Source organism: Myotis myotis, unplaced genomic scaffold, assembly GCF_014108235.1.
Source record: "Myotis myotis isolate mMyoMyo1 unplaced genomic scaffold, mMyoMyo1.p scaffold_m19_p_2, whole genome shotgun sequence".
In the NCBI taxonomy this organism is placed as follows: Eukaryota; Metazoa; Chordata; class Mammalia; order Chiroptera; family Vespertilionidae; genus Myotis; species Myotis myotis.
Window position 1 is genome coordinate 192,879,047 of NW_023416324.1, and position 21,490 is coordinate 192,900,536.

Sequence of the window (21,490 nt, forward strand, 5' to 3'; positions counted from 1 at the left end):
TACATAGGAAAGCTTGATCATGATGTCTAATAAAATTAATGGAGTTAATTCTAATTGTATATATTGTTCTTATTTAGTTAATTCCAAAAGCTGAACATTAGCATCTAAGCATACTTTTTATCATACTCTCTCGCTCACAAATAAGTAGTATTTTAAGCTACAAATTACACCGCATTATTGTAAATTAAGTAATGAAAAATAGCATTTGATTTGTTACCTTTTTATAACTTGGTAAGACATTGATAAATTAACTATGTTAGATCTACATCATTTAAATCTTGACTGCTTTTAGTAATTTGTCTTATAAAATGTGTCACATAATTCTTCCAGTAATTTTTATACTCTATTCTGAAATGCAACACACATATATTTAAATTGAAAAATGAGGTCAAACTTTTTTCTGATGGGCAATACGTCATCTGACTAGGACAGATGGGACTAACAAAGATGACTGGTTTGACAATTAGACCTTCCACTATCCAAATGAAGAAAATTTTCAGCTCCAAGATTTCAATGAAAATGTTTAAATTATGTAATTAAGAGAAGAGCATTTTATATGACAAAGACATAGAAAATAAGGAATATTTCCATTTTTCTAATCCTCTGTGATTATATTGAGTTAATCAAGGCATCTCAAAGTAAAAGAGTAAAAACAATAATTAATAATCATTTAAGTCTTGATAAAGCCTTTTTTAAATATTTGATATGTTGATATATTATTTATATGAAAAATATTTCTTGGCACATTTATCTGCAAAAAATGAAAAAGTAATAGGATTATACAAAACTCTATCTCATTCTAGCAGTAAGCAATAATCATTCATAGATATCAGAACTGAGTGTGGGGGGAAATAATTATTTCATTAGAAATTGGATTTCTACTAAAAGTTTACATTTTGTATTTACTAATTATCAAATTTCATTATCTTTATTTTTTAATTATATACTAATGATGATAATAACTCAATCCAAAAAATTTAACTCTTAGAAGAAATGTATGGCGTTTTTCAAGAGGACAATTTTAAAACTTGATTTTTTTTTTTGCAAAGAATAAACAATAAAAGGCTTTTATGCTTAAAAATATATTACTTGAGGGTTTAAATTCTGAAAAAAATTAAAATGAAAATATGAATGCAAGGAAGAAAAAAGAAATTTGCAAAAATCTAACCACTTTAGAAGACTTATCTATGGATATGTAAAGACATGCTAGTGGTATCTAAGTATTATGGTATGTACATTCCACTGGACACTTTTAAAAGAGTGATGGAGCCATTTTATTTTTAAATGTTAATATATTACAAAATGCCCAATATTTCATCTTTTGCAATTATCTAAATTTTTGGTGAAAAGTTTCAGATGCTAACTTAAAAATGTATGAGGTGGTTCATAGTTTTTCAGAACTAATTTGGGGTGGGCAATGGAGGATAAGATATTTGCAATGGTGTCAACAATAAAAAACTTAAATTAAAAACAAAAACTAGCCCTGGCCAGTGTGGCTCAGTCGGTTGAGCATTGTCCTGTGCACCACTGAGTCGCTGGTTCAATTCCCAGTTAGGGCAACCTTTCCTACCAGGGGCTGTCACAACTGAAACAACTGGATGGATGACCAACAGCAGGCTGCGTGGGGCAACTAGGCCGGCAGAGGGGGGCAGCTGGGGGCGACCAGACCGGCAGGCAGGTGAGCAGTTGGGAGCCAGCGGTCCTGGATTGTGAGAGGGATGTCCGACTGCCGGTTTAGGCTCAATCCCCGGGATTGTGCCTAAACCGGCAGTCGGACATACCCCGAGGGGTTCCGGATTTGAGAGGGTGCAGCTGGGCTGAGGGGAGCCCACCCTCCCCCCCCCCAGTGCACAAATTTCATGCACCAGATAGATGCTGAAAGGGATATATATATATATATATATATATATATATATATATATATATGCCTGATATGCTAAGTGTCCGACCGAGTGGTCGACTGACTGGTTGCTATGACATGCACTGACCACCACGGGGCAGATTCTCCAACCAGTAGGTTAGCTTGCTGCTGGGGTCTGGCCAATCAGGACTGGGTGAGATGGGGCTAGCTAGACACACCCTGGAGCCCTCCCACGGTCCTTCCTGTGGTCCCTTCACAGCCACCGGCCCTGGCCCCAATTGATGGCCAGATGGAGGGATCCCACCTGTCCATGAATTCGTGCACTGGGCTTCTAGTCAACTAATAAATGCTTACTGTAGGAGATGTGCAAAAAAAACAAAACAAAACAAAAAACAAACAAACAGAAAACAAACCTAATTTGGAAGGTTTTACAGCTAAACACTTGAATATTATGCTTTCTTCAGCCAAATGCTAAGGACTGCTGCTGCTCCCAAACCCCAAAAGGCCTCTCTAGCACAGGCACCATGATAGGATGCCACTGACACCCACCAGGTCAGAAATCAGCTAAGCACACCTTGTGAATGCCAGGCCAACCACAAAAAGAAGCAAGCCATCTCTGCCCACTTTTCTGTTTGCCAGTCACAGTGGAGTGCCTGCTCCCTCCCTGTTCTCTAGTAACTCACAGCTCAGCTGGTACTTTATTGCACCTGGGTGCTTTGGCAAGAGCAGGGCATGGATTAGGTCCCAGAAGAACTGGTCTCCTGAACAGGTACCACAACCTCAGATAACACAGGGTCAAGGTCAGAACTTGCTTACTAGAACCTGGGTAAAAGGCAAGTACTTCATTTCAGAGAACATGAAAGAGATTTATTACTAGAACTAGAGCTAAAAGATCAAAACAAGGTGACTAGATGCAAAATAGTCATGATAAGTGCCTGGGGCTCCTGAAATTGCATGTAGCTAAGAACAGGCTTTTTCCCCAACACCTGGGAAAGCAGAAAGCCTACACACAATGCTGAGAGATTCTTACCCGACTAAATGGACTAGAGGTATTCATACCCAAGACCTTCTGACTTCAAGCCTCCTGTAATGGGTTGAATTGTGTCCGCCATAAAAATATGTTCAAGTTTGGATGGTGTTGCTCAGTGGTTGAGCCTTGACCTATGAACCAGGAGGTCACAGTTCAATTCCCTGTCAGGGTATAGCCTCGGGTTGTGGGCTCGGTCCCCAATAGGAAGCATGCAAGAGGCGCCAATCAATGATTCTCTCTCATCATTGATGTTTCTAGCTCTCTCACCCTCTCCTTTCCTCTCTGAAATCAATAAAAATATATATTTTTTAGCTGCCCTGCGGGTGCTGGACCTGCCGGCAACACAGACGCGGCTGCCTGCTGCACCTGTGACGCCCGGGCACAGAGGAAGTGGCTATTTCTACGCTCATTGCTCAGAACCGTGGGCACTGAGAATGGTTTGTAGCCTGACATTCCTGGTGCGCCCGCCGGCTGGCGTTTGGAGTTCGTGTGTGGGACCTGTGCTCAGGCTTCCACTTGGGAACCACGGGCGGGACCTCAGCGGGTGGGTGGGTGCAGGTGGCAGACGCAGTAGGGCTGGCAGCACAGGGCTCCTGCCTGGAGGGTTCAGAGGGCTGGGCTTGTGCGCTCCCTGTCCCTGGTTGGGCGGTCGGGAGCCACCTGGCACATGAGCACCCACACTAGCGACCCTGAGGCAAGCAGAGAACTCAGGGAGCGGGAGGGCTTGGTCAGTTAGGGGTGGGGGTGCCAGAGGTCAGCGCCCAGCATTTGCCTGTCTGAGTTGGGAGTTGGGCCCCACGTGGATGCCCTCAGTGGGCCGATGGTAACTGACCGTCCCAGCCAGGGCACTGGGGAGGGGGGGCTGTAGGTACCCCTCCTGGGGTGGAGGTGTGACCCGCTGTCAAAAAAAGAAAAAAAAGAAGAGAAAAATATATATATATATATATTTTTTTTTTTTAAATATCTTCAAGTCCTAACTGATGGTACTGTGAATGTGATCTTATTTGAAAATAGTCTTTGCAGGTTTAATTAAGATATAAATTAAGATGAGGCCATATTTTATTAGCAATCACTGGTGTCCTTATAAAAAGAGACACAGAGATACAGACAGACAGGGAGGGAAGACAACCATGTGAAGACAAGCAGAATGGAGTGATGCAGAGATTCCTGGAGAGAGGGAAAATGGCGGCGGTATAAACGGACGTGTCCTGTGCCTTGTCCTGGAGCAGATAAGGGTGAGCAGCTGAAACGGGTAACATGCAGCCTGAATAGGCAGAGGATTTTCAGCTGAGAGACTGTCTGCAGCTAGGAAAGACCGAGAACCCCCAGGAAAAAAAGGACGGTTGGAGACTGCGGCTGAAGCCTCTCGTGGTGCGCCAGCTAAGCAGCGGAGACTGCGCCATCTTGGGTGGTTGTTGCCAGCATCCAGAGACCAGCTACTAACCTGGAAACAAGGGATCTCAAGCAGCGTGACTGCCTGAACTCAGACGAGCACTGCTTCTTCTCACGGAAAGGTTGGACATCCCCTAAAGGTGCGGTTTGCAGTTCGGGTTGGAGGGAGGACCGAGCTCGCGCGCGCGCGCGGGGCGGAATCTGCGCCCCACAGAGTCTGCAGCCGTTGGGACCAGCGTGACCCGCGAGTGGGGAAGGGGCCCCACAGGGCTGCTGGCAGAAGGGAACGCGAAAAATGAGCCCATAGCTGGACTGGATGTAAAGGAGCAGCCTTGGACTTTGCCAATCTGCTGGCTGCTTGGTGCCAGGGGCGAGTGGGCGCGCGGAGACTGTGCGCAGACCTGGAAGGTGGAGGCTTGCGAATTCGCACAACTATCAGGCTCTTGTTACAGTTCCCCTTAGATCCGTGCATTTGATTATTAAACCCAGTGCATGGGATTCCCCAGTTGGGGTCATTCGCAGAGCCTGTAGGGGAAAGTTCTTTTTGGGGAGCCTGGGAAACAGTGGGCAGTGGCAAGGAACCAGCTCTGGGCAGTGGTTTTTCCCGAATCAGTTCCAAATACCATAGAGGAAAAAAAAAAAAACAACAAAACCCTACTGATAGAGAGGACTTATAGCCTCAGATGTCAATCCAGACACACTGCCACCCAGAGGCAGAGCCACGAACTGTCTCTTCTGCGATCACAAATAAAGGCAGTCTGGTAAACAAATACAAGCTGCCTTAAAATCAGGTCTGTGGTTTACTGCACGGAGGGACAGTGTATCGCAGGGAAGTTCAACACTCCCCTGAATGCCTGGCAGGACTGAGGCGTGCCAAAAAGAAGAGTGGAAGATCTGAAGCACCTTCACTTCTGAATATTTTTATATATATTTTTTTTAATTCTTTTTTCACCATTTCATTAAGAACCTATTTTATTTTTTATTTTTTTCATCACTTGATTTTACCTTTTTAATTACTACATTTTTTAACCAGTATTATTGCTATCCTTTTACCATTTTTTCAAGTGTCATTTTATTTTTTTTTATTTTTCTTTATTTTATTTTGGGATTAGTGTTATACACACTATTTTCATCGTTCCTTTAGCATCATTTCTCTCTAGCTCACATTTACCCTTAAGCCAAAACTCTCTTCCTCACTTTTCCCCTTTTGTTGTCCTGTTTCTCTTATCCTATTCCTGCTTTGGATTTTACCTATTCCTTCTTTCTACCCACTGTCTAAATTTCACCCTACTTATAGATCTAATTTCCAATCCCTCGCTCTCCCCATACAAATAGCCTCTTCCCCACCTCTATTTCATTCTCTTACTTTTTTTTCTTTTTTTTTTCTTTTTTTGTCTTTTTGTTTTTTTCTTCTCTCCCTTTTCCCAATCTCATTTCGGCACTCCTTTTTGTTTTTTATTTTTCTCTTTAATCTTTTTCTCTTTTTTCTTCTTTATCCCCTAATTCTCTTCGCTCGGGGGGTCACCTTTATTTGGGGTTATTAATATCATGAATGCATTTAGTTTGTTGCCTTGTACGTTGTGCCTTGTTGTGTTGTATTTTGTGCCTTTGAATCAGCGCAGCAGAGAGAGAACTACATAACCAAATACCTTGAGAAGAGAAATCATGGTGAAACAAAGAACCAACCCAAATATGAAAGAAAAACAGGCATCATCAGAAAAGGAAGTAAACGAAATGGAGGCAATGGAGGCAAGCAACCTGTCAGAGAAAGAATTCAGAGTAATGGCCATAAGGTGGATGAAAAGAATGGAAGACCAATTCAACAATATGTGTAGGAACCAAGAGGAAATGAAGAAGAACCAAGAGGAAATGAAGAGAAACCAAGAAGAAATGAAAAACGACATCACTGCCATAAAGAACTCAATAGAAAGCATCAACAGTAGACTAGAAGAAGCAGAGGACCGCATCAGTGAGCTAGAAGACAAGGTAGAAAAAAATACCCAAACAGAACAGCTTCTAGAAAAAAAAATTAAAAAGCAGGAGGAGAGCCTAAGAGAACTATGGGACAATGCTAAACGAAACAACATCCGAATAATAGGGGTGCCAGAAGGAGAGGAAACTGAGCAAGGAATAGAAAACCTGTTTGAAAAAATAGTAACAGAAAATTTCCCTGATATAGGGAGGAAAAAACTCACATAAATCCAAGAAGCTCACAGAGTCCCAAACAAAATGAACCCGAAAAGACCGACACCAAGGCACATAATAATTAAATTGGCAAACACCAACGACAAAGCAAGAATCTTAAAAGCAGCCAGAGAAAGACAGAAAGTTACCTACAAAGGATCCCCCATCAGACTAGCAACCGATTTCTCAACAGAAACACATCAGGCAAGAAGGGAATGGAATGAAATATACAAAGTCATGCAAAGGAAGGGTCTGAATCCAAGAATACTATACCCAGCGAGGCTATCAATCAAAATTGAGGGTCAAATCAGGAGCTTCACAGACAAAAACGGTCTACGGGAGTTTATTACAACCAAACCAGCAATGCAAGAAATGCTAAAGGGTCTGCTGTAAATAGAAAAAACAGGAAACAAAGAAGGAACACAGCGGTAAAGAACAAAAATGGCGACTAACAAGTTTCTATCAATAATAACTTTAAATGTAAATGGATTAAATTCCCCAGTCAAAAGGCATAGGGTAAATGAGTGGATAAGAAAACATGACCCATATATCTGCTGTCTATAGGAAACCCACCTCAGAAAAAAAGACGCACACAGACTGATGGTGAAGGGATGGAAAAAGGTTTTTCAGGCCAATGGAAGTGAAAAAAAAGCCGGGGTAGCAATACTTATATCTGACAAATTAGATCTCAAAGTGAAGGACATAAAAAGAGATCAAGAAGGCCACTTCATAATACTAAAGGGAGCAGTCCAACAAGAAGAAATAACTCTGGTAAATATATATGCACCCAATATAGGAGCACCCAAATACGTAAGAAATCTTCTGGAGAAGATCAAGGGAGAGATTGACAGCAATACAATCATAGTAGGGGATCTTAACACCCCATTATCTCCACTGGACAAATCCTCTAAACAGAAACTCAGCAAAGAAACATCAATCCTAAATGACTCACTAGATCAGATGGAATTAATTGACATCTTCAGAACATTTCACCCCAAAGTCACAGAATATACATTCTCCTCGGGTGCACATTTGTCATCTTCAAAGATAGACCATATATTGGGTCACAGACAAAGTCTCTTCAAATTCAAGAAAACTGAAATCATATCAAGTATCTTCTCAGACCACAAAGGCATAAAACTGGAAATCAACTACAACAAAAACAATCCAAAAAAATCAAACACATGGAGACTAAATAGCATGCTATTAAACAACGACTGGGTCACCAGTGAGATCAAAGAAGAAATAAAAAACATCATGGCAACAAATGACAATGAAAACACAACAATCCAAAACCTATGGGACACAGCAAAAGCAGTCTTGAGAGGGAAGTTCATAGCTCTACAAGCCTACTGCAAGAAACAAGAAACAATGAGAATAAATGACCTAACTCTACAACTCGAAGAATTAGAAAGAGAGCAACAAAAAAAGCCCACTGTAAGCAGAAGGAAGGAAATAACAAAGATCAGAGCGGAGATAAATGACATAGAGACCGAAAAAACAATACAAAAGATCAACAAAACCAAGAGCTGGTTCTTTGAAAGGATAAACAAGATTGATACACCTCTAGCCAGGCTCACCAAGAAACAAAGAGAGAGGACCCAAATAAACAAAATCAGAAATGAAAGAGGAGAAATAACAACAGACCCCATAGAAATACAAAGGATTGTTAGAAAATACTATGAACAACTCTACTCCAACACACTAGACAACCTGGAGGAAATGGACATATTCCTAGATAAATACAACCTTCCAAAACTTAACCAGGAAGAATCTAAAAATCTCAATAGGCCAATAACTATGGAGGAAATCGAAGCAGTAATCAAAAAGCTTCCAGCAAACAAAAGCCCGGGGCCAGATGGCTTCACAGGGGAGTTTTACCAAACATTCAAGGAAGACCTAAAACCTATCCTCCTCAGACTATGTCAAAAGATCCAAGAGGAAGGAGCACTTCCCAGCTCATTCTATGAAGCCAACATCACCCTAATCCCAAAACCAGATAAAGACAATACAATGAAAGAGAATTATAGGCCAATATCCCTCATGAACATAGATGCCAAAATCCTCAACAAAATCCTAGCAAATCGGATCCAGCAGTACATCAAAAAGATCATACACCATGACCAAGTAGGATTTATCCCAGGGATGCAAGGATGGTACAATATCCGCAAATCAATAAATGTGATACATCACATAAACAAATTGAGAGAGAAAAACCACATAGTCATATCAATTGATGCGGAAAAAGCATTTGACAAAATCCAACACCCTTTCTTGATAAAAACTCTCAGCAAGATAGGAATTGAGGGATCATACCTCAACATAATAAAAGCCATATATGACAAACCCACAGCCAACATCATAATCAATGGGCAAAAACTAAAACCATTCCCCCTAAAAACAGGAACAAGACAGGGATGCCCCCTCTCACCACTCCTGTTCAACATAGTACTGGAAGTACTAGCCATTGCGATCAGACACGAAGAAGAAATAAAAGGCATCCAGATTGGAAAAGAAGAAGTAAAACTGTCCTTATTTGCAGATGATATGATACTGTACATACAGAACCCTAAAGACTCCATCAAAAAATTATTAGACTTAATAAATGAATTCGACAATGTAGCAGGATACAAAATTAATGCTAAGAAATCCATGGCATTTCTTTACACCAATAGTGAACTTACAGAAAGTGAAACTACAGAAGCAATCCCATTTACCATTGCACCAAAAAAATTAAAATACCTAGGAATAAACTTAACTAAGGAGGTAAAAGACTTATATGCTGAAAACTACAGGACACTGAAAAAAGAGATAGAGGAAGACATAAACAGATGGAAGAATATACCGTGTTCATGGATTGGTAGAATCAACATCATCAAAATGTCCATACTACCCAAAGCAATTTATAGATTCAATGCAATCCCCATTAAATTACCAACAGCATATTTCACAGATCTAGAACGAACGTTCCAAAAATTCATCTGGAATAAAAAAAGACCCCGAATAGCTGCAGCAATCCTGAGAAAGAACAAAGTAGGTGGGATCTCAATACCAGATATCAAACTGTATTACAAAGCCACTGTTCTTAAAACAGCTTGGTACTGGCACAAGAACAGACATATAGATCAATGGAATAGAATAGAGACCCCAGAAATCAACCCAAACCACTATGCCCAATTAATATTCGACAAAGGAGGCAAGAGCATACAATGGAGTCAAGACAGTCTTTTCAATAAATGGTGTTGGGAAAATTGGACAGATACATGCAAAAGGATGAAACTAGATCACCAACTCACACCATACACAAAAATAAACTCAAAATGGATAAAAGACTTAAACGTAAGACGGGAAACCATAAAAATACTAGAGGAATCCACAGGCAGCGAAATCGCAAACATATGCCGAAGAAATTTCTTCTCTGATAATGCTCCTAGGGCAATGGAAACTAAAGAGAAAATAAACAAATGGGACTACATCAAAATAAAAAGCTTTTGCACAGCAAAGGAAACCATCAACAAAACAACAAGAAGACCCACTACATGGGAGAACATATTTGCCAATGATACCACCGATAAGGGTTTAATTTCCAACATTTACAGGGATCTCATGAAACTTAACAAAAGGAAGATAAACAATCCAATAAAAAAATGGGCAACGGACCTAGATAGACACTTTTCGAAAGAGGACATACAGAAGGCCGAAAGACATGAAAACCTGCTCAAAGTCACTAATTATACGAGAGATGCAAAACGACAATGCGTTATCATCTCACACCTGTCAGAATGGCTATCATCAACAAATCAACAAACAACAAGTGTTGGAGAGGATGTGGAGAAAAAGGAACCCTTCTGCACTGCTGGTGGGAATGCAGACTGGTGCAGCCACTGTGGAGAACAGAATGGAGCTACCTCAGAAGACTAAAAATGGAACTCCCATTTGACCCAGTGATCCCACTACTAGGAATATATCCCAAGAAACCAGAAACGCCAATCAGAAAGGATATATGCACCCCTATGTTCATAGCAGCACAATTCACCATAGCTAAGATTTGGAAACAGCCTAAGTGCCCATCACTAGATGAGTGGATTAGAAAACTGTGGTACATATACACAATGGAATACTATGCTGCGGTAAAAAAAAAAGGAACTCTTGCCTTTTGCAACAGCATGGATGGAACTGGAGAGCATTATGCTAAGTGAAATAAGCCAGTCAGAGAAAGATAAACACCACATGATCTCACTCATTTGTGGATTATAGAGAACAACATAGACTGATGAAAAGGGACAGACCCAAAGACTGAGAAACAGCAATCAGGCTATCAATCCCCAGAAGGAAAGTAGGGAAGGGTGGGGGTAAGGGGAAGAGATCAACCGAAGGACTTGTATACATGTATATAAGCCATACCAATGGACATGGACAACAGGGGGATGGGAGCATGAGTTTGTGTGTGGGGGGGAGGTTGGGGGTTAATGGGGGGGATGAGGACACATTTGTAATACCTTAACTAATAATAAAAAAAAATAAAAATAAAATTAATTAATTAATTAATTAAAAAAAAAAAGAATGGAGTGATGCAGCTAAAAGCAAACACCAGAGCTTGCTGGCAACCACCAGAAGCTAGGAAGAGGCAAGGAAGGAATCTTCTCTAAAGCCTTCAGAGGGATCATGGCCTGCCAGCCCCTCTCACGACTTCAAGCCTTCAGAACTGTGAGCAGATCAATTTCTGTTGCTTTAAGGTGCCCAGTTTGTGATGCTGTGCTATAGCACTCCTAGGAACTAGTACACCTCCTACTGAGCAGTTACAAGAAATCTCGGGGAATCTGCCACTCACCCCTTATGCAAGTTACTCATCTTTCTAAAACTCAATTCAATTCGGCTAAGCAAACATTGATTCACTGCATACTCAGCGCCCGTCACTGCTCATTATGTCTTTGCACGTTCTTCACAATGGCAAAAAGACACACCAGCCCGTGACCCCATGATGCTTTCAGTCTAGAGAGGAAAAGCCTGGAGGATAAACAAGAAATTATAAGCAATAAAGAGGATCACTTTATGTCCTTTCAATGTCATGCTGGGTCATTATTTATCAAGCCTGCAAGGATTGTTTGATTCCCTTGGAAAAAGTAACCTTTGTTTGATTTTCCTATTTGCTCTTTGATTAGAGCCCCAAAATTATGAGTTTACATATTAATGTTTATATTTCTGTCCAATAGAAAAAAATCATACCAAGGGTTATAATTTTATTGTTTATAGGACATTAACTATCTTTAAAATTTTTTTCCTGGCATGCTACATAATTCCCTTTTCCTTAAATGCTTTTGGAAACCAACTTTGTTATGTTACTAGTTCCTTCATTCAATATTGAGCTTAATATATTTTGGCACATATGCATTCTATTTTTATATGAAAATCATGTTTTTAACTTTTTAAAATTGTGCTTTGACATGGAACAGTTGTAATGTTTAAACGATATCCTATAAAAAGGATGGATATAGTTCCTGGGAGACGATGGTGTTAAAGGAGTGTGGGCTCTCCCTTAGCAACTGAGATTCAGGAGAACCAGCCTCTTAGGGACTCTCTCCACTGCCCAGGGACCAAAACAACTGTGCTGTGTGATCATTCTTCTCTGTATTCTCTTCCCCCTCCTCATCCTTCGTATTCTTGTGTGTTACTAACATAGACATGTCTCTGGGACATAGCTTTGTTTAAAGTTACAGGGCAAATATATGCTAATTCCAGAATTGGTAAATTTGAAGACAAGTCTTGGCAATCTTGCAGTGCAAAAGTAGCAAAATCCAAGCAAGATTTCTGCAAGTTAAGTTTCCTTTTTTAATGTAGGAACCATGCTCTTGATTTCTAAGACACTCAGAAACTGTAAATACTTTTAAGGCCCTAGCCGGTTTTGCTCAGTGGATAGAGCGTTGGCCTGTGGCTGCGGGCTTGATCCTCAGTAGAGAGCGTGCAGGAGGAAGCCGATCAATGATTCTCTCTCATCATTGATGTTTCTATCACTCTCCTCCTCTCCCTTCCTCTCTGAAATAATTTTATATAATAAAAGGCTAATATTCAAATAGACTGAATGGCAGAACAACAGGAACAACCAAACAACTGGTCACTATGACATGTGCTGACCACCAAGGGGCGTAGGCGGAACATGGCGGGTGTCGGCCGCAGCAGGATGGTGGAGCAGGTGAGCGGGGGTGCCAGACCAAGGCAGGGCACCGGTTGCTGTCATCGGGGCGAGCCTCTGGTGGTTACTAAAAAATCTTTGCTCCCGCGTGCCACAGTCCTGTCAGATGTTCGCACCTGCTGCCAGTGCCAGCCCCGCTCACATCCACTGCCAGTGCCAGAGCCGCTGCTCGCACTCACTGCCAGTGCCCAGTGCCAGTCCTGATCGCTAGGTGCCATCAGCGGGTGCGAGTGGCGGCTGCCAGCCCTGATGGCCCCTGAGGGCTTCTCCACCTCCCCCTGCTCCTGAGGGGCAATCGGGGCAGCAGCTGCCGCTCACACCTACTGACGGCACTGGCCCCAATCACTTCGCACCTTCAGCGGGTGCGAGCGGGTCAGTGCCATCAGCACGTGGGAGCAGCAGTGGCATCAGCAGGGCTGCCAGCAGACAGGTGACTGGGGGGCTGCAGCAGGAAGGGCCGGGCGGGGGGCGCAGAGGATGGGCCAAGACCCACCCCTGTGCCCACCGCAGCCTTGCGGCCCACACTTCCTTTCAAGGCACACGAATTCGTGCACTGGGCCCCTAGTGTGTGTGTGTCTGTGTGTATACTGCGTGTGTGTGTGTGTGTGTGTGTGTGTGTGTATTAAATTCTTTTAAGAAAACTAAGTTACCCTCAACCTCACTAGGACACTCTCATCTCTGAGCCTGTAAAGAATACTTACTCAGTAACAATTTTCTGAAAGTCGTGTCCTTTTTCAGAAGTGAACATGATCTGACACCGTGATGAGTTTAAGCATTCACTGTCCAGTACAAGAAGCACTGTATGGTCTCAGCACAGACTGAAGTGGCTGGAGTAAGAAGCGAGCCACCTGAGAACCTGGAACCTATGAACTTTTTAACTTTGAGAGCAAGAAAACAGAGCCAGGTGTACAGGAAGAGCCCAACAGAGTGGTTCTAGGAGACCAGATAACAACTAGGTACCACATGGGTCAGAGATAATTCATTTGTTCATCTAACATTTGCACAGAGGGCAATTTTTCTTTCACAAATTCAGTAACACGTTTCCCAAATGCTTTTTAAAGTAAAATGTATAGTACAATATCCAATAATTTAGTGATAGTAAATATTAAGTTTTATTTTTTTCTTTTCCTTCCCATCAGTGTATTATTCTGTCCTTGATATGATTTGAAAAATAGACTTATTGTGTTCATAAGGCACTCAATGAAGATGTGCTGAGTTCCTCACATAGGAAAATTGGACCATGGTGATTGCTGCCATCTTGTGGGAGAGTGAGAGAAATTCAAGATGCTGTTATCTCCCTAATGAACTCCTTAGCATCCTCTGATTAAGCATTCGTGCATTCATTCATCCTTCCATTCAACATTTACTCTGTGCTAAACCTGGCTAGACTCTGGGCACATAAGATAAGACACTATGTAGAATACAGACACAATGTGCTGATAAAATATTGTCACAGGACAGAGCACCCTTCCTGGGTTGGGGTAGTGAAGGAACCCAAAAAACTTTCCCAAAGAAGCATAATCCAAAAATTATGGATAGCCATGCTGAATCCATTCTATGTGGCTTTCTGTTGTGAAAATAATTTCCTAGGCACGATTCTTCTGCCCATCTCTGCTGGTTCTTTCCCAGCAGTAGGAAAGGAAACAAGGAGAGATATAATGCTGGCAAGCCCCAGAACCTCAGAAAGTACGTGGAGTATTTTTCCTTTGCTTCTCTGGATACATTCTCCACTCACCTGTGTCTTGCTCTGTTCCCCAGAATGCTGACCAGTGTGGACTTCCTCTAACCCGCTCTTGCACACTGACCTCCAGGTCCAATCAGGAAATATTGCTGGTGAGGAGGCATTGGCAAGAGATCTGCAAGAGGAAGGAGAATTAGATAATGGTACTTACGCCCAGATTCCCCAGCCCCCCATCCTGGGAGGGATCTCCCAGTGAAAGTTCTCAGTTTACCCCTCCCCTTGCCCTTTCAGACCCAGAGGTGGTAACTGGAAGGACCTGGAAAAAGCAGGCCTGGCTGCATCATTTCTCTCTTGGGCAGGAGGTGGGGAGGCTGGCTTGATGTCATTTTGTCTTCACTCATGGATCTTCAGCATCACAGTTTCCCTCCAGAGGATTCATCTGGGACAATAACCTCACTTCCTTTGCTAACATGACCTTGCAGGTGCTATACTTACTACCATATGACATGGCTCTCAATGTGCACAAAGTTGGAGCCATGGACTGGGACCCCAGACTTTTTGGGATATGGACCTTGAGGATTTGATATTGGACATAAATGCTCACAAGTGCTTTTCCAAAAATTATGTGTTTACTAATCTGAATATCCTATATAATAAAAGCGGAATATACAAATTGTCCCCTCAACCAGCATTGTCCAGGAGTTCGATCAGGGGGTGGGGCCTGACGGGGGAAGGGAGGGAGTACCCGGCTGCCAGCCGGCAGCCGCTAGGGACCCCACCAGTGCACCAATTTCGTGCACTGGGCCTCTAGTGTTTATATAAGGACATGTTACTAAGGAATATAACCATTGAATAAAATACAGGATTTCCAGTTAAATTGGAATTTCAAATAATTGTTTTACTATGTGCCAAATATTATTAAAAAGGAGAAAAATGGCTGTTGGGTAGGCAACTGCAACTTCTACCATACTAGGCTAGGTTTTAGTTTAATTGCAAAGAGATAGTAGTTTAAGGACATAGAATAAACTGAAAGATTGTGTGTATGTGTGTGTGTCTAACTTTACTTTTATTACCTATTGTAGGGGAGGAAAACATTTTCCTGGGTCCTCCTACTCGGGATGGGCCTGAAAATTAAACTGACAAAGACAGATTAACAAGTGAAAAGCATATAATTTTTTAATCCTCACTCGAGGATATGTTTTTGTTGATTTTTAGAGAGAGAAACATCTATGTGAGAGAGAAGCATCAATCGGTTGCCTCCCCTACATTCCCCAACAAGAAATTGAACTGGCAACCTAGGTATATGCCCTGACCAGGAACTGAATCTGCAATAAGCCAGGGCAAGCATATAAATTTTATGTAGCATGGAAACCTTCACAGGAAATGAAGACGTAAAGAAGGGATTGATCCAGAGTATTTTTATGCTAGGTTGGTGAAGAGTGGATAGTTGAGCCCTAACCGGTTTGGCTCAGTGGATAGAGCGTCAGCCTGGGGACTCAAGGGTCCCAGGTTTGATTCCGGTCAAGGGCATGTACCTTGGTTGCAGACACATCCCCAGTAGGGGGTGTGCAGGAAGCAGCTGATCGATGTTTCTCTCTCATCAATGTTTCTAACTGTCTATCCCTCTCCCTTCCTCTCTGTAAAAAAATCAATAAAAATATTTTTTTTTAAAAAAAGAGTAGACAGTTGTGGGGAAGTATTATACCCCAAAAAGTATGAGGTAAGTGTAGTAACCTGGGAGAAACAGCAAAACCTGTTTGGATTCTTCTCTCTTTCCCTTTGTCATGCTCCTTTCCAGGTCATAAAACCCTCATGTTAGAGGGTGTTTTGGCCTGCTTCAGGGAAGAAGGGGGAGGGGGAGGTCAAAGTGACCTTCCAGTTTCTGCTGTTTTCTCAGACTCTTTCAGCTTAAAATATTCACTTTGCCATGGTGCCATATTTGGGGTAGCATGTCCTGAAACCCTATCACTATCCATGACAATGCTAAGCACGAGTTATTACGTGCATTTCTGCATGAACACCACCAGGCCAAACGGGCTCAGAAGGGGAGTGATGTAACCACATTATATTTTACAGAGGCAGGAAGGGTGAGCCTGTGGTGACACCTCATCACACCTGCTTCCATCACTTGAAACAGATTCAATTATGATAACCAATCACAATTTTCTAGCTCATTCAGGACACTGAAGAACACATTCCTACCTCTTTTCTAATCTATACTAATAAAAGCCTAGGTGGCCCTCACGTCATCACAAGATGGCCACCCACACATCATCACAAGCTAGCAGCCACAAGATGGTCAGCAGGGGAGGGAAGTTGTGGGCAATCGTGCTGGCAGGGGATGGCAGTTAGGGCAACCAGGCCAGCAGGGAGGGAGATTGGAGATCAGGCCAGCAGGGGAGGGCAGTTGGGGGTGATTGGGCTGGCCGGGGAGCAGTTAGGCATTGATCAGGCTGGCAGGCAGGCGAGTGGTTAGGAGCCAGTAGTTCCAGATTGTGAGAGGGATGTCTGACTGCAGGATCGGGCCTAAACTGGCAGTCGGTCATCCCCTGAGGGGTCCCAGATTGGAGAGGGTGCAGGCTGGGCTGAGGGACACCGCCCCCCTTCAGTGCACAAATTTTGTGCACTGGGCCTCTAGTAAAAAATAAATATCTAAGCAAGCATAATTCCTGTATGCAGAAGGATACCTCACAGGAACTTGACAAATATGATGTTTTCTTCCCTATTGCATTACACATAATTTATCTTTTTGGACAGGGTCACATGGACCTCAGTTTGCTCAGCAGTCAGTTTGTTCACTCTACCTCCTCTGAAAAGCAAAGGAAAAAGCTATAATGTAGTGAAGGAAGTGTTTCCTAGAACATCAAGCAAAGGCCATAATAGTATGAATAAAGAAGAGGGTAAAATTCTAGAAAAGTTTCTGAACTGGAGGCAATAGTTTGATGTGTAATTAAATAAGAGAAATAAAATGAGGCAGGAATTGAAAATGATGCCCAGGATTTTATAGCTGAATGAATGGTGGTGTGGCCATTAATCACTGAGCTGGAAAGTAGGGAAAGAAGAGCTATATCTTTGACTTCTATGTAAAAGAGACTGTGTAAAGGTGGGATCTGAATTGTATTACTTTTCTCTCGTGAATATTGCCCTTGCCTTTGAGACTGGCTAGTAAGCTAGGACAAGCAGAATAGGGGAAGTGAGACAGACAGTTAGCCAGGCAGTTTATATAGCCATCTAGCAAATAACAAAACTGTATCTTCTGTAACCAAAGACACTTAGGAGTAAATGGTTTGCCCTTCTCCCCACCCAGAGGGTAAACAGCTGAAATCACCTTTCTCAGAAAGATAGATAGCAATTAGTGCCATTTGTGCCAACCACACCCAAGGACAGATGAAATTAAGGGAATAAATTTCATTTTGGTGCATCAGCATAAAATGATGAATATTCTATTGAGATCCTCTCCAAGACCTCCCCTAAGCCTCCAGCCTTTAAAAACCCTCAAAACGGAAGGTCCCAACATGTGCTCTCCCTCCCTTGTCCAAGCAGAAGGCTCTAGAGTACAGTGAGAGAATCAGAAAGTGTCAGATGAGGTAGATGAAGAGGCACAAAAAATCGTGTAGTAGTTCTCTGTAAGCAAGCATAAGGAGTGTGAATTGAATTCTCCAGGCAAAGGAAAAACTATTGGTGGGTTTTAAGAAAGGGAGCAACATAATCTAGATTATACTTACTGTTGTTTTTTGTTTTGATTTGTTTTGTTTTGATCACTATGAAAGCTGTGTAGAGAATGGATTTGGGAGGTAAGGCTAATTGGGGGGAGGTGCTTGGGGGTGAAGTCAGTTGGAAGGCTGTGGTCCGATCCATAGATAATTTCTACTCAGACTGAGATAGTGTTTGTGAAAATGGAGGCGAGGAATCCAATTTTAAAAGTTGAGTTAAAAAAAAAAAAAACACAAAAAAAACTTGCTGATCTATTGGATGGAGGGGAAGTCAGGGAAGGAAAGATGTAAATTCATTTCAGAATACCTTACAAACTTTATGGTCTTTAATGAATTAAACTCTGACACGTGCATTTTTTATTTGCATACAAAAATATTTGTGACTTTACCTTTTTAAAATAACTAATCTCTAACGTGTGGCACGGGTGGATAGTGAATGGAAAATGAGTAGCGGCTAACAGGTGTGTACAACTCTATAAAGAAGCCGGTAAGACGGCACGGGGGGAACAAATGGTGATGTACGGTGACTCGGGGTGGTGAACACACGATACAGGGGACAGATGATGTGTTGTAGAACTGCACACCTCAAACCTGTATAATTGTGGTGACCAGTGTCACCCCAATAAATTCAACTACTAACTAAAGGAGTTTGGATTAGAGGTCATGTTCCTCCGCGATCCCTTCAGCGAGGAAGCACTTACATTGCCCTGGGGAGCTACCCAACCCCAACTGCAGGCGGTCTCGGCGCCACCGTCGGCCCAGGCGCCCCTTGTTCCGGACACGGGAGCCCAAAGCCACGCTCCCTGCTGGCTGGTGTCACACCAACTTCAGGAAGCCCCGCCGCGCTCCACACGCGCCGGTCCTCTCGCAAACGAGCGTCACAATCCACGTGGGCAAGGACGCCCGCAGGGTGACGTCAGCGCGCAGCGGAGGCCGCACGTGGAGTGACGTCATCACTTCGCGCGCCGCCAACGGAGTCCAGTTTTGTTTTTTGTGTGGTTTTTTTTTTTTTTTTTTTTTTTTTTTTTGGTTTTATTCCGGCTGCCGGCCGCTCCAGGTGAGTGGAGAAGGGCTGGCGTGACGTCATCTCTGCGCGGCAAAGGGGCGGGGCTCAGTCCCAGCCCCAGCCCCAACTCCACTCCCATCCCCATTCCCGTCCCCACCCCAGCCCCTCCGTTGGTTCTCAGGCGCGGCAGGTGCGAGGGGGGGTGGGGTGGCGGGTTTGTGGTGTGCGCGCGCTATCGGTAGGTCTTCGGACTCTTGGCCCTTCCCCCCCGAATCCTCACAAACGCGGTGTCGGCGGTGGTCAGCTTTTACCATGGAAGGAGCCGAGGCTCAGCCGTGAAGTGATGTGGCCCAGATGACTCAGCAGAGCTGCATTCCAGACACTCTACTATTCTTTCCACCGTGAAAGGGACGTAACCGTATGTTAGGAAATGCTGGGAGGTGATCCGCGTCCAGCGCCTCACATCCTAGTTCCTGCGGCGGGTCTGGCCGTCCACCCAGAGCAGCGACCAATTCTGATTTCCAAACGGGTCCCCGCGCCTTGGCACAAAAGAGAAACAGTTTGTATACAGAGCAAAGGGCCTGAAGCCGCGATTGCAGATTTTACCCAGCAAAGGGTGAGAAAATGTAGGTGTCTCAGCTGCACTCTACTGACCACACACACGTAGGCACACATCCAAATGCCCGCCTTTCTCGCTGTGTGTGTGTGTCACTGGCATCACCCTTCCTGCACTCCTCCAGACTGAAAATCAAACTGCTCTTTCACGCCCTGCACATCTGATCAGTCACTGACTCCGGTCTCCTTTTCCTTCCTGTTCTCTATTTCCACTAGATAAGACTTCATCAAATGACCTCTAACCTACTCTTTCCAATTGATTCATTTGTCCAATGAATGTTTACTGATGCTTAGTCATTAAGCATCACCAAACGTTGCCAATTTTACTCCTTCTGCGCACTTAGTGGGACTATACTTCTGGCCCGGGATCAATGAGATGAAGGTGGAGGGGACCGGTTATTTTCAGACACAGCTTGTAATTAATTGCCACTTTGAGGCGCTCCAGAGCGTTTTCCCCTCTGGCCCAGCAACAGGCAACTTTCCAATGCCCAAGGTTCAGAAAGAGCCAAAGTAAAGCCAATGAATCACTGGTAAAAATGTACTGTGCACACACTGAAAAGACAGTTTGCAACCTTGGAGCACTCAGACCAAAACATGGAACGAGGCTCAGGGGTAAGCCGTTTACATAGTGAAAAAGTGTCTCCACAGTGATGAATAATTAAGCTAAATTAATGACTAACCTGGTTTTATTTTAACACGAAATGGCGATAGCTTCCTCCGCCTGCATCCCTGATTAAGGTGAGCAGAGGCATCCTATTTCCAATAATGACCCTCAGTGGTGACATGAAGTGTCCACTGGGTTACCTCGATTTCCATTCTCTTAGATTTTCTTGCCTCTTCCCCTAAGTTCCTTAACTTCCCATAGAATTGGTTATTTATCTTCTTCATCGGGAGCCACCTGAAGTTACAGGTCAGCTAAACTGTTAAATGTTTTTAAACAATATACATATTCATGGCTAATGTTGACATGATGTCAAGTTTTGAAATAAACGATTTAATTTGACTCTGCACCTAACCCTGACATGGCATTCACATTTAAAAGAAACCGTCCAAGCATTTACCCAAATGAACAAGAAATGGGAAATCTGTCTTGATCCATGTAGGAAAAAAATAGTACAATTCCTATTAAATGTCTGTACTTTCTGAAAGTACCCAGATTTGTGTGACATGTGTCCTCGGCAGAAGTCCCTTATGTCACTCTCTTTCTCCGGCTTTCTCTTTTTGCTATCCACTTCTCATGAAGGTGTTCAATAGACACAGCCTCCTGGATGCTTCTGCAGGCAGTGGCCCTTGTGACAATGCCGTGGATGCCAAGGGGACTAGCTCCTGGGGCCAGGATGCTGCTCTTCGTCCCCAGGGCCTGGCCCAGCACCATGTATAAAGTCTCACAGTTGCCCATGAAGAGAGCCTTCTTCTTTAGGCTCTCAGCTCCCAGTTGCTTAAAAGTAATGGGGGGAGGAGGGGAGAAGAGAAAGCAAAACAAAACAAAACAAGAAACAGTTTTTTAGACACAGAACAATCCCAGTCCCTATGAGAAAATAAAAACTCTGAGACCACAGTTTGCTGATGAGTGCTGAGTACAGAGTCAGCTTCACCAGTGTGAAAAATAGAGGTCATTTGGAGAATGTGCCAACCCTTTCCCTCTTCACGTCCAGGAACAATCTTAGCACCCCTCTCTTCTACCAGCTTCTCTTGGCTGTCGTATAGGCCCTGGCACTTCTAATGCCTTCTTAGTACTCTTTGAAGCCAAGAAAGCGAGTACAGTAATATGTTCTTGACCTCTGGTACTAGTCACTGCTCTCTGGCCTAACTTCTCCC

General features: G+C 43.2%; 1 long non-coding RNA gene and 1 other non-coding gene across 2 annotated transcripts; one reads left to right on the plus strand and one right to left on the minus strand.

Moving 5' to 3' along the window:
• The first annotated feature begins 3,211 nt into the window (after window positions 1-3,211).
• LOC118677991 lies at window positions 3,212-3,346 on the plus strand. Its single transcript, XR_004974686.1, has one exon. It is a non-coding gene; the product is annotated as a small nucleolar RNA SNORA43 (small nucleolar RNA).
• An 11,046-nt stretch (window positions 3,347-14,392) lies between these two features.
• Window positions 14,393-19,016, minus strand: LOC118675156. Its single transcript, XR_004973825.1, has 2 exons — window positions 18,753-19,016; window positions 14,393-14,513 (listed from the first exon to the last, which is right to left on the minus strand). It is a non-coding gene; the product is annotated as an uncharacterized LOC118675156 (long non-coding RNA).
• Window positions 19,017-21,490: the final 2,474 nt, after the last annotated feature.